Source organism: Asparagus officinalis, chromosome 2, assembly GCF_001876935.1.
Source record: "Asparagus officinalis chromosome 2, Aspof.V1, whole genome shotgun sequence".
Classification (NCBI taxonomy): domain Eukaryota; kingdom Viridiplantae; phylum Streptophyta; class Magnoliopsida; order Asparagales; family Asparagaceae; genus Asparagus; species Asparagus officinalis.
Genome location: NC_033795.1, coordinates 73,773,504 through 73,785,499, shown reverse-complemented (window position 1 = coordinate 73,785,499; position 11,996 = coordinate 73,773,504).

Genomic DNA, 11,996 nt, shown 5'->3' with positions numbered 1-11,996 from the left:
TCTCATAAAATAGAATTCTCCAAATCTATTCCTATTATAAATAGCTCATCTAAATCCTCTTCTAAATAGAATTTTAATTCATGTGAACCTCATGTGTGCCTTATCTTAGGCTAAACCCACAACAATCTCCCCCTCCAGCTGTTTGTGGAAAATTTGTAGTAAAAGAAATGAAAGGAAAATTGATTTATATTCTCTCAAAATCAATTACAATTTGGATTACGATTACAAAAGAGAAGAGAATGAATTTGATTCTCCCCTTTGTTTAATTCTGGGTTCTTCACGGTGGCGATGGAGTGCCTCCTTCGATTGCTTGCGTCGAACTTGCTCTCCGTTGACGATCCGAACGTCTTGATTCACTAGAACGTGGTATTCTCCTCACGATTTGATGTTGTGGAGGACTTGCAAAGCAAGTTTGAAACTCTGGATAAGTTGATAACTCAGATCGAGTTTAGAAACTCAGAACGAGTTTAAACTCTGTAACAGAGTTGATTAAAACCAAAAATCGGTTAATAAGCCAGGGATGAAAGCTCCAAGGAATGCTCCAGAGATTGAGCAAAGACCCCCTTTTCTGATCTCTAGATCCGAGAAATCCCCAAGATCCGAAGATGATCTGCTCAAGAGGTTGCCGATCTCTCCTTTTGCGATCTGTTTTTAATGTAAAAAGCTCATCCCTTAACTCAATTGATTTTCTGGTATTTATAGGGGATTAAGGGTGGTAACTACCCCCTTAATCTGCTCCTAAGTGGGGGCGGAAATCCCTCAAATCATGGGGGGAAACGGCTATTGGAACTGTTCGGTTCGTGTTTGAACGAGTCAAACGCCGAAAATGGCATTCTGGGCCCGAACTCTGCGTTTTAGACTAAAAACGTAGAGTTGGGCCTATGTTGAGTGGCTGAACGCACAGGCCGCGATGCGTTGTAAATGTGAAACGCAGAGTTAGGACGCAGAGATGAACTCTGCGTTTTGGACCTGAGTCGCAGAGTTGGGTTCTGCATGGACTCTGCGCTTTGAGTCCACGAACTCTGCGTTTTGACTCTGGAATGTAGCCATGGCCTCTGCGTTTTGAGTTTGGAACGTAGCCACGACCTCTGCGTTTTGAGTTTGGAACGCAGCCACGACCTCTGCGTTTAGATTCTGGAACGCAGCCACGACCTCTGCGTTTTGAGTTTGGAACGCGGGCATGACCTCTGCGTTTTGAATCTCGGATGCAGAGGTGAGCCTTAGGTGGGCTCGGTGAACTTCAGGCTAAGTCCAATGTTCAGATGAAGTCCAGTCTTGCAGACGGACTTCAGAACATAACTTGCTGCGAAGAACGGGTCATAACTTTCAAACCGTAAGTCGGAATTGGACGAATTATATATGAAAATCGGCTATCTCGATGAGACGAAGCCGACCAAACCAAACCCATTAGGTTAGGTTTGCTCCGTCGGTTTTGCCAAATTCCTTACGGTTTGAGAGATATCTGTGTTTTAATATGAAGAGACCGTCAATTTGTAGTCTCTTTTGCTAGAGCGTTGCAAAGATCGTCACCTTGTAACCTTCGTCTTGGCTCCTTGAAAATATGAGAGTCGTCAGATTATAACTCCCAATGTTGATTATGAAGGCTGCTGAATTAGAGCTTTCATTTGTTGTTGTGAAGGTCGTCAGATTATAACCTTCTACGTGAAAGTCTTCAAATTGTAGCCTTCTGGAAGTCGTCGAATTGTAACTTCCATCATCAGTGTTTGATGGGGATAAGCTATCTGTTGTGATTTTTAGATAGCCTACACCAGCCCAACGAGGGGGTATGCCAATCTGTAACTCCTCTACGGGAGTTCATGCCAGCCAATCGCCAACATAACTCGGTCTTCTCTTTGGAAACGATTTTCATTAAAAATCTGCTGGATTTTTATCTATGTGAATCTTCTGTAGCTTCAGCTCCTCTTTCTCAATGTCTTCTCTAAGCCAATGATATCTTACATCAATGTATTTCGTCCTGAAGTGGAACGTAGAATTATTGCTCAAATCAAGATCACTTTGACTATCAATGAAGATTTGATAATTATCTTGCTGCAAGCTTAACTCCTGTAGAAATCTTCTCAATCAAATCATCTCCTTACCAGCTTCTGCAGCTGCAATATATTCCGCCTCTGTTATAGATAAAACAACACACTTCTGCAACTTGGACTGCCAAGATACTGCTCTCCTCAAAAGTTAACAACCAACCTGAGGTAGACTTCTTGTGATCGAGATTACCTGTCATATCCGCATATACAAAACCATATAATACTATCTTCAAACCTCTAAAACTCAAACACAATCTGGAACTGCCTTTCAAATATTTTAAGATTCACTTTACACCTTTCCAATGAACTTCCCATGTATTAAAAAGAAACCTGCTCACAACGCCAACTGTATGAGCTATATCTGGCCAAGTGCAAACCATGACATACATCAAACTCCCTATAGCTAAAGAGTAAGGAATATTCTCCATCTCACTCTTTACCTCATCTGTAGTCGGGCAAAACTTTTTGCTAAGCTTCAAATAACCTGTAAGAGGAGTACTAACTGACTTGGTATCTTTTATGTTGAATCTATCAAGTAGCCGTTCAACATATTTCTCCTGTGATAACCACAACTTTCTAGCTTTCCTCATACGAGCAATATCCATACCATGAATCTGTTGTGCCGAGCCCGAATCCTTCATGCAAAAGATATAAATAACTCATTCTTCAGCCCACCGATTATCTGACTATCCTGACCAACAATCAACATGTCGTCCACATAAAGCAAAAGGATATAAATCTAGAATCTGAAAATCTCCTAAAATATACACACGAATCTACAAGTATCCTCTGGTAGCCATGACTCAACATGAAAGAATCAAATTTTTTGTACCACTGCCTGGTGTAGGAGTCTAAAAATGCTTATAGGTTTTCGTATGCAGCTCGAGACGAAGGGGAGACGATAAACGTCATTATCCAAGTCGAGAATATTTATCCGAGTGGCCCGCGTACTCACCAGCCACCGCCAAGTGGCCCGTACGCTCATCAGTCACCGAAACGGTAAACCAAGCATCCCGTACGCTTACCGGCCACCTCCAATTGGCCCGTGTACTCATCAGCCAATTTTAATTGGCCCGTGTACTCACCGGCCACCGCCAAGTGGCCTATACACTCATCGGCCACCAAAACGGTGAACCAAGCATCCCATGTACTCACCAGCCACCTCCAATTAGCCCACGCACTCATCAGCCAGTTCCAAGTGGCCCGCATACTCACGTACTCACCAGCAACCGCCAAGTGGTCCGCACGCTCATCGGCCACCGGAACGGCGAACCAAGTGGCATGCCCGCCCGTCAGCCACCATCAAACGGTCCATGTGTTCACAAAACACACAAAGCGAATCGGTGAAGCGAACCAGTCAGCGAAATGACAAAATACGCGTAAATGACGTAACAAGTTAAAAAATCAAAAAATCACAATAGCCGCTGGCGACCAAGTCATACCAAATCGGACTCGGCCAGGGCCAGTGGCTCTCGGCCTAGGGCCGAGCCACCAAATGGTGTCTCGGCCAAGGCCGAGCCACCAGATGGTGACTCGCGCAGATTTTATCCAAAAACATGTTTTTTTGGTTTTTGATGAGTTTTCACGGGATTTCTTCTATTCCAGAGGTTCCTAACTGCCTAGATATTATCTCCAAACATGGTTACACAGTTATTAACTAAAGATAAGGCTGAATCCATTGTTCTTATCCGAAAATCCCCTAAACGAATCCTATAAATACAGGCCTAGGGGCTCATTTCACATGGCGGAAAAAATAATCAAGAGGGGGAGATGTTGCTGGTTTTGTGAGTGCATAGCCACGATTTTCAGAGAGTGTTAGCTAGATCTCGGCGATCTCCTGTGTATAAAGAGTGGATTTCGAGAGATCTGAGACTCTTACCCCTTTTCCTCCGGATCAAGCTTGGTCTTGATCTCGAGAAGAGTCATAATCTCGTTTGGTCGGGATTACCACTTTTGCGATTACTTTTTTCATGAAGTAGGAGTTTTGATTAACTTTTTCTGTTAACCGGATCTGATCAGTGGCGATCCATGGACTAATACGTCCCCGGCACAGGTGAAGATCCCACGCAAACAGAGACTAATAAATAGGATCTGTGTGTTGTTTGATAAAGTTATAATCTTTTACTTTTCATTGCGTAAGAAGATCTTATAAAAAGATTAAATTTTTTGTTTTTTAAACTTGTAATCGATAAACGATTGTAACAGGCTCTATGATAATGAAAAAGCCAACTTTTAAACCAAACACCTGGGTGCCTGCTTCAAACCATAGATGCTCTTCTTCAACCTGCAAACCATATGTTCTTTTCCATTCACTTCAAAACCCTCCCGCTGCTCCATGTAGATCTTCTCCTCTAAATCACCATGAAGGAATGCAATCTTTACATCAAGCTGCTCAATCTTAAGGTCTAAACTAGATGCTAACCCCAAGATAACTCTAATGAACATCATCTTCACAACCGGTGAAAAAATCTCATCAAAATCAATGCCCTTTTTTTTACCTAAGCCTTTCACAGCTAAACTAGCTTTGTATTTCTAATCTCTTTGTAGCCATCCTTTTTTAACTTGAACACCCACTTGTTCTTCAAAACTTTTCTGTCCTTCGGCAAATCCGTCAACTCATAAGTATCGTTCTTCTGAAGAGACTTCATATCTTCTTTCATAGCCTGGAACAATCTGTCTTTGTCTTTATGAGTATGTGCATCCTGAAAGTTTTCTGGTTTTCCCTCTTCTGTCAACAAATAATACTCTGAAAGAAGATATCTTGTGGATGGTCGATGCTCTCTAACTAATTTCCTAAGTTATGTCTCTGCAAACTCCTGTTGCTGATGATGCTCCCCCTACTGAGGAGACTCCTACCCGTGATCCTAATCACCATCTCCCTGCTCTAGAATCTGACTGTCATCATCAACATCATCATCATGTACATGCTCTATATCTATAGGATGCAACTGTACTGGAGACGAAATGGGTATCATATATGGAATCTCACTAGCAACACTCTCTAACTGCTCTGTTTTTCTGAGATCTACTATAGTCTGATCCTCCTAAAAAATCATATTTGTTCATCTAATAATTCATCTCTTTTCTCGATCTCATATCTTGTAGTTGAACTCATCTTCTCCATAACCAAGGAAGATGTAAGGAACCACTCTATCATCAAGCTTCTGTCTCTTCTCCTTCGGAATGTGTGCAAACGCCTTACAACCAAACACCTTCAGATGAGAATAGAAAATATATTTTCTGGACCAAACTCTCTCTGGAATATCAAAACTCAAATGAACTGAAGGAGACCTATTGATTATGTAGCATGCAGTGTGAACAGCTTCAGCCCAGAAGCTCTTAGGTAATTTCATCATCTTTAATATGCATCTGACTTTCTCCACAATGGTCCTGTTGTACCTCTTTATAACTCTATTATGTTGTGATGTGCCGGGCTCTATCCTCTAATGCTAAATATCATGTTTGGAGCAATAATCTCTAAACTCAATAAGAGTGTACTCTCCTCTATTATCGGTACGCAAACACTTTAACTTCTTTCCTGTTTGCCTCTTCATCATGGCATGAAACTGCTGGAAGACTAAAAATACCTAGTCCTTTATCCTCAATAAGAAGACCCACATCCTCCGTGATGCATCATCAATAAATATGACAAAATACTTATTTCCACCCAAGGATTCCACCTCAATAGGACCACAAACATTAGAATAAATCAAATATAGGATATTATCTTTTCTTTTAGAAGGCTTACTAAAAGAAACTCTATGTTATTTTCCAAACAAATAATAATCACAAGGGGTGAGTGATGAACCTTTGACAAAGAGAATGAGAGACTTCTTTGCCAATATCTGCTATCCCTTCTCACTCATGTGCCCGAGTCTCTTATGCCACAAGCTGAGAGTGTCACCGTCTTGAGCCACAGTCAAAGAATCATATGAAGCCTTTACTTGAGTCTTTATAAATTACAACATATACTTCCTCTAGCCACCAAGAGAGCCTTTGGTAATTTTACATTTTCCTCCACCAAATTGAATTTTATATCCTAATTCGGTCCAAAGTAAAACTCGAAATCAAGTTGAGGCGTAAATTGAGAACGTGCTACACATTCTTTAAGACCAATGTGTATCTGGTATCTGTCTGCAAGTGTATATCACCAAGTCCCACAATCTTCGAGTGGATGGTATTGCTCATCTTCACATTGCCAGAGTCACTTGCTTTATACGACGTGAAAATGTGTTTGGTGGAAAATTTGTAGTAAATATAAGGAAAGAAATTTGATTTGTATTCTCTTGATCTTAATTATAATTTGAATTTTGATTATAAAAGAGAGGAGAATGGATCTGAATTCTCCCCTTTGTTTAAGTCTGGGTTCTTCACGGTAGCGATGAGATGCCTCCCTCGAATGCTCGCGTCGAGTTTTCTTCTCATTGACGATCCGAACGTCTTGTTTTACTAGAACGGTATCTTCTCCTCACAATTTGACGTTGTGGAGGACTTGCGTGGCAAGTTTGAAACTTTGAACGAGTTGATAACTCAAAGCGAGTTTAAACTCTTATAAAAGAGTTGATTGATCTTAATCGTAATTGGTTAGACAAGCCAAGCACGAAGATAGTCATAAGAATCTGTTGTCGAGAAGATGATTCGAAGAAGCCGATCTCTAGATCTTCAAAATTCTCAAAGATCCAAAGATATCCCCCCTCCTCCGATCCGAACTAAGCTGATCTTTCATCTATTTATAGGCGATTAGGGGGTGTAACCGCCCCTAAAATCGCTCCTTTGTAGAGCTAATGGGATGTAACCACCCCTTAAATCACTCTTGAGTGGAGTTGTGATCCCCTTAGATCGTGGAAAACGATTTTGAAACCGTTCAGCTCGTGTTTGAACGAGTCAAATGCAAAATCCGCGTTCTGGCATGAATTATACGTCCAAACGCAGCATCTAGAAGCTGCATTTGCAGCAATTTGGAAGCTGCATTTGCACCAATTTGGAAGCTGTATTTGTAATAATTTGGAAGATGCATTGACAGCTTGTTAGAAGCTGTGTTGGCAGCTTGGAATCTGCATTTGCAGTAATTTGGAAGTTGTGTTTGACAGCGGATGGAAGCTGTGTTGGCAGCTTTCGGAGGCTGCGTTTGTGGCCGAACATGAGCTGCGTCTGTGGGCTTGAACTACGTCAGTGATGGCTAATAAGAAGCTACGTCCGCGGTTGAATTGGTGTTGCGTCTTGATGCTGAAACACGGGGAGGACTTTCGCGTCTTGGTTTGAGGATACCGTCAATTTGTAGTCTCTTTTTGTCAGAACATTGCAAAGATCATCGTTTTGTAATATTTGCTTCAGCTCTTTGATATGTGAGAGCCGTCAAGTTGTAACTCTCGCTGTTGATTGTGAAGACTATTGATCAGAGCTTTCATCGGTTATTATAAAGATCGTCATATTATAACATTCATCGATCTATGTGAAAGTCTTCAAATTATAGTCTTCTGGAAGCCGTTAAATTGTAACTTCCATCATCGGTGTTTGATGGGGATCAACTATCTGCAGTAATTTTTAGACAGCCTACAAAATATCTCTATTGGAAGTAGCATGACATGTAGCTCCTGTATCCACTATCCACTCGGAATTCTGACTTGTAACATGCATACAGTCTTCTTCCCTGCAAATGAGAATAATATCGGTCTCAGACAAAGTAGCTGTAGTATCACTGTCAGCTTTATTCTTCTCATCTTTCTTTTCATCTTTGTTCACAACTTGCTCTTTCTTCAATGCCCAACAATTCTTCTTGATATGACCTGACGTCCCACAATAAAAACAACCTTTCCCTTTATACTTTGATCTGCCATTGAATGTCCCACAATAAAAATAACTTGTGAGTTATTTGTGCTGGTAGACTTCCTATGAGTCTCCTCATTGAATAAACTACTAGTAATCATACTCATCGATAACACACCATCTGGAGCTGCGTTACTGACTGTCACAACCAGTGTCTCCCAACTATTTGGAAAAGAACCCAATAGCAATAAAGCATGTAGCTCATCATCGATAATCATTTTCATGGTAGCTGACTGATTAATCAAACTCTTGAACTCATTCAAGTGCCCTGCTATGTTGCTTCATTCTTAGATTTTTTTTTAAGTTTATCAACCGCCTCATAATAAATGCATTGTTTCTCGCGGTGTTCTGCTCATAGAAATCCTCAAGCTTCTTCCAAAGAGACTTCGCATTAGTCTCACCCGATACATGATGAAACACACTAACATTGATCCACATCCAAATATAATCGATCACCATCCTATATTTTTTCTCCCATTCTTCATCAGTCATCTTTTTTGGCTTAGCTTCATCTCCCTCAATAAGGTCATGTAAATTTTTACAATACAGAATATCTTCCATCTTGGACTTCCATACTTACCAATTAGAATCATCCAATTTTATTATTGTGCAAAAACTCTTTTTTTTCCATCCCAAAGCATGCCTCAAACCAGGGCTCTGATACCACTTGTTGGAGATTTTATGGAGATTAAATTGTGGAATTAAACACTAAACGAATAACGGCACCAATGAAAATACCATAAGTAAGGAAACACCAAGATTTAACATGGTTCGACAAATCGTGCCTATGTCCACGGGACAATCTAGAGAGAAATATTTCACTATGAATCAAGAGTACAACCCCACCAAGTTACTGTTTGGGGAGAAAATTATTTTCTTCATTGTATAACTCATTACAACTTTGATCGTTATAATAAGTTCAAAAAGATTGGTCTTTTTATAAGACCTTTACATAATGAAAATAAAAGGGTACAATTCTCGTCAAACAGCGCAAAGATCATTTATCGGTCTTCTGTTTGCATGGGATCTTTGCCTGTGCCGGGAACGTTAATATCCATGGACCATCGCGGATCAAATCCGGTTGACAGATTGATGATCAAAGCTCTTACTTCACGAAGAAAGTAATCGCTGCAGCGGTAATCTCGACCAAGCGAGATTACGGCTCTTCTCGAGATTTAAGACCAAGCTTAAATACGGAAAATAGGGGACGGGTCTCAGATCTTTCGAACTCCACTCTTTATGCGTAGGAAATCACGGAGATCTGCTAACCCTTGCTGTAAATTCGTGGCTCTACCCTCCAATTCGGCAGCGCTTCGCCCTCTTGATTCCCAAATCCCCAGAAATGAGCACCCGAGCTCATATTTATAGGCTTCAGATGCGGGTCTTTGGATAAGAACAAGGGATTCCTCCTTATCTTCGGTTAGTAACTGATTAACCATAGTATCAGATCAGTTGGGATGCTCAGGAACAAACAAATCCTAAGAAAAATGGTCAAAACCGAAACAGGATCAAATCTGGCCGATGCGTCACCCGGTGGCTCGACCGCTGAGCCACCATTTGATGACCTGGCTATAGGCCGAACCACTGGTTCGACCGAATCATTTCGATGTGACTCGGCCGCCAGCGACTTTTATTGGTTTTCCGGGTTTTGACTTGTTCTATCATTACGCATATTTCATCGTTTCGTTGACTTGTAGGCCGTTTTGGTGGCCGATGAGCGTGCGAGACACTTGGAACTGGCTGACAAGTGCACGTAACACTTGGAGCTAGCTGACAAGTACACGAACCACTTGGAAGTAGCCAGTGAGTGCACGGGCCAGTCGGTTCGCCGATTTGGTTGCCACGTGCGGGCCACTTGGTGGTGGCCGGTGAGCACGTGGGCCACTTGGTTTGCCGTTCTGCTTCATGCATTGGTCGGTGTCAGATAATTTGGATAACGACATTCGTCACCTTCTCTCCGTCTCGAGATGTGTGTAGATACATATAGGTATTTTTAGACTCCTACAGTTATACCTGAACTTAAGGAGTAAATCACAAAAAAATATACAGTGTTACCTCTAGGGTACCAAAGCTCTAAAATCCATCTCACCGAAAATCTTTAACACCCTCGGAGAAACTAACACCGTACCCTTGATGGCATCATCGTTCTGAAGATAACTGCTTTTAAATCACTGCAATCGAACAACCGAGCTATCCGAAATCTTACTTTCTCTCTCTCTATTTCTCTCTCTCCCCTCTTTTCTTTTCTAGGCTTACTATTCACGGATACTATAGCACCAAAATTAATCTTGGGGTTCTCATAAAATAGAATTCTCCAAACCTATTCTTATTATAAATAGATCATCCAAATCCTCTTCTAGATAGAATTTTAATCCATGTGAACCTCATGTGGGCATTATCTTGGGCTAGACCCACAATATTAATAATATATATCAACTCAAAGATACAACTTACTGAGAAAATAAGAGAATAGTAAGTAAACTAAGCAAACATCTATATAACACAAGAAGAAAAAATATTACATTTTAAAGTTAATATGCAATGCTCATTCAAAACAAGTTGGTAAGGCAAAAGTATCTCTGTTAAGGCTAAATTCAACACAAATTCAAAATTAATGATATATGCAATAATCATAGCATTTGAATGAGGTATCATCTTACAAGACCTAGTCTAAAATTCATACAATTAAACCTAAAAGTAGTTTACCAATATACAGACACATTGTTTGTGTCAAAAATCTTTTTCATTACTGAATCCATTACACGTTTATCGTCTTACTGATTTAATAAAAGAAAGTTAGTCTTTTTATAAGACTTTCTTACACAATGAAAACAAACAGGGGGATCTCTTAGAAACACACGCATAATCGTTTATCGATCGCTGCTTGCGTGGGATCTTCGCCTATGTCGGGGACGCTTTAGTCCATGGATAGCCAACAATCATATCTGGTTGATCAGAACGAAGGCTCGCTGTTCTTGTTTCATGAAAGAGCAAGAACAAAAGTAAATACCTCGACGACACGAGATAAATACTCTTCTCAGGATCAAATCGACGTTTGATCCCAAGGAAATGATTGAAGGATGCTGAAGGGACTGCAGATCTATCAAAATTTTCTTCTTTATGTTGAAGAATTCACCAAGAACTCGCCTTTAGATCTAAAATTCATGCTCCTCACTCTTCAAAACATCAGGGCTTCTCCGTTGCTCAGATCTCCTCAATCAACACATCGTCAATTGTCAATTACCCTTCACAAATGATAAAGGGGGGTATTTATAGGCTTCGGATGTCATGTTCATGGATAAGAGCGCATCTTCAGTTGATAACAACTCTCTCATGTTTAAGGATAGCCTTAAGATAGTTGGGGAGGCTCTAGAACCATCGAAACAGCTCGAAAACCATCGAAAACGCATCCCGGGAAGCTGACTGGTGCGAAACAGTTTGTACTATCTTTGGTATTTTGGCTTTATTTCTTTCGTCCGACCTCGGAATGAGGTGATTCTAGTTGCATTGGAAAGATGATGAAGAGACCAATGACTTTTGCCTTTTGGGATTTTTCGGATTCGAATTGCATCATGGTAGAAATTTTAGTTCTTCATACACGTGCATTCCTTTACTTCCCCTTTAGCATTAGATAATCCTTTTTGACTCGGACATCGATGTTCATTGCCTTCTCTTTGTCTCGAGCTATGTACGGGAACCTATAGGTAATTTTTGATGCCTACACACATTATTGCACCTATAATGCGAAGATAACTACAATTTACAATAGAATTGAGCTGTTGTTCTACGTTTGTAAAGACCGTAAATAAAAGGAGCATAGACATGTTAATAAGACTATCCAAATTATAAATATCATAGAATCACTGATGACGTAGTATGAAGATTAAGTAATATCTCTACTTCATGAAATAAACATATCAAAATTAAATATTAACATTATAATCTACGGCAAATTGATAATAAAAAATAAACCTATTTAGTTTTAAATTTTTATGAAAAATGACACGGGCAGAGCAAAGATAACATTATTTGATCCAACAAAAATTCTTATTGAATGCACAACAGAAAAATTCATTACAGAGAAAAAAAAAGGTAACTCCTAAATTTATTAAAGTAATAAATTAG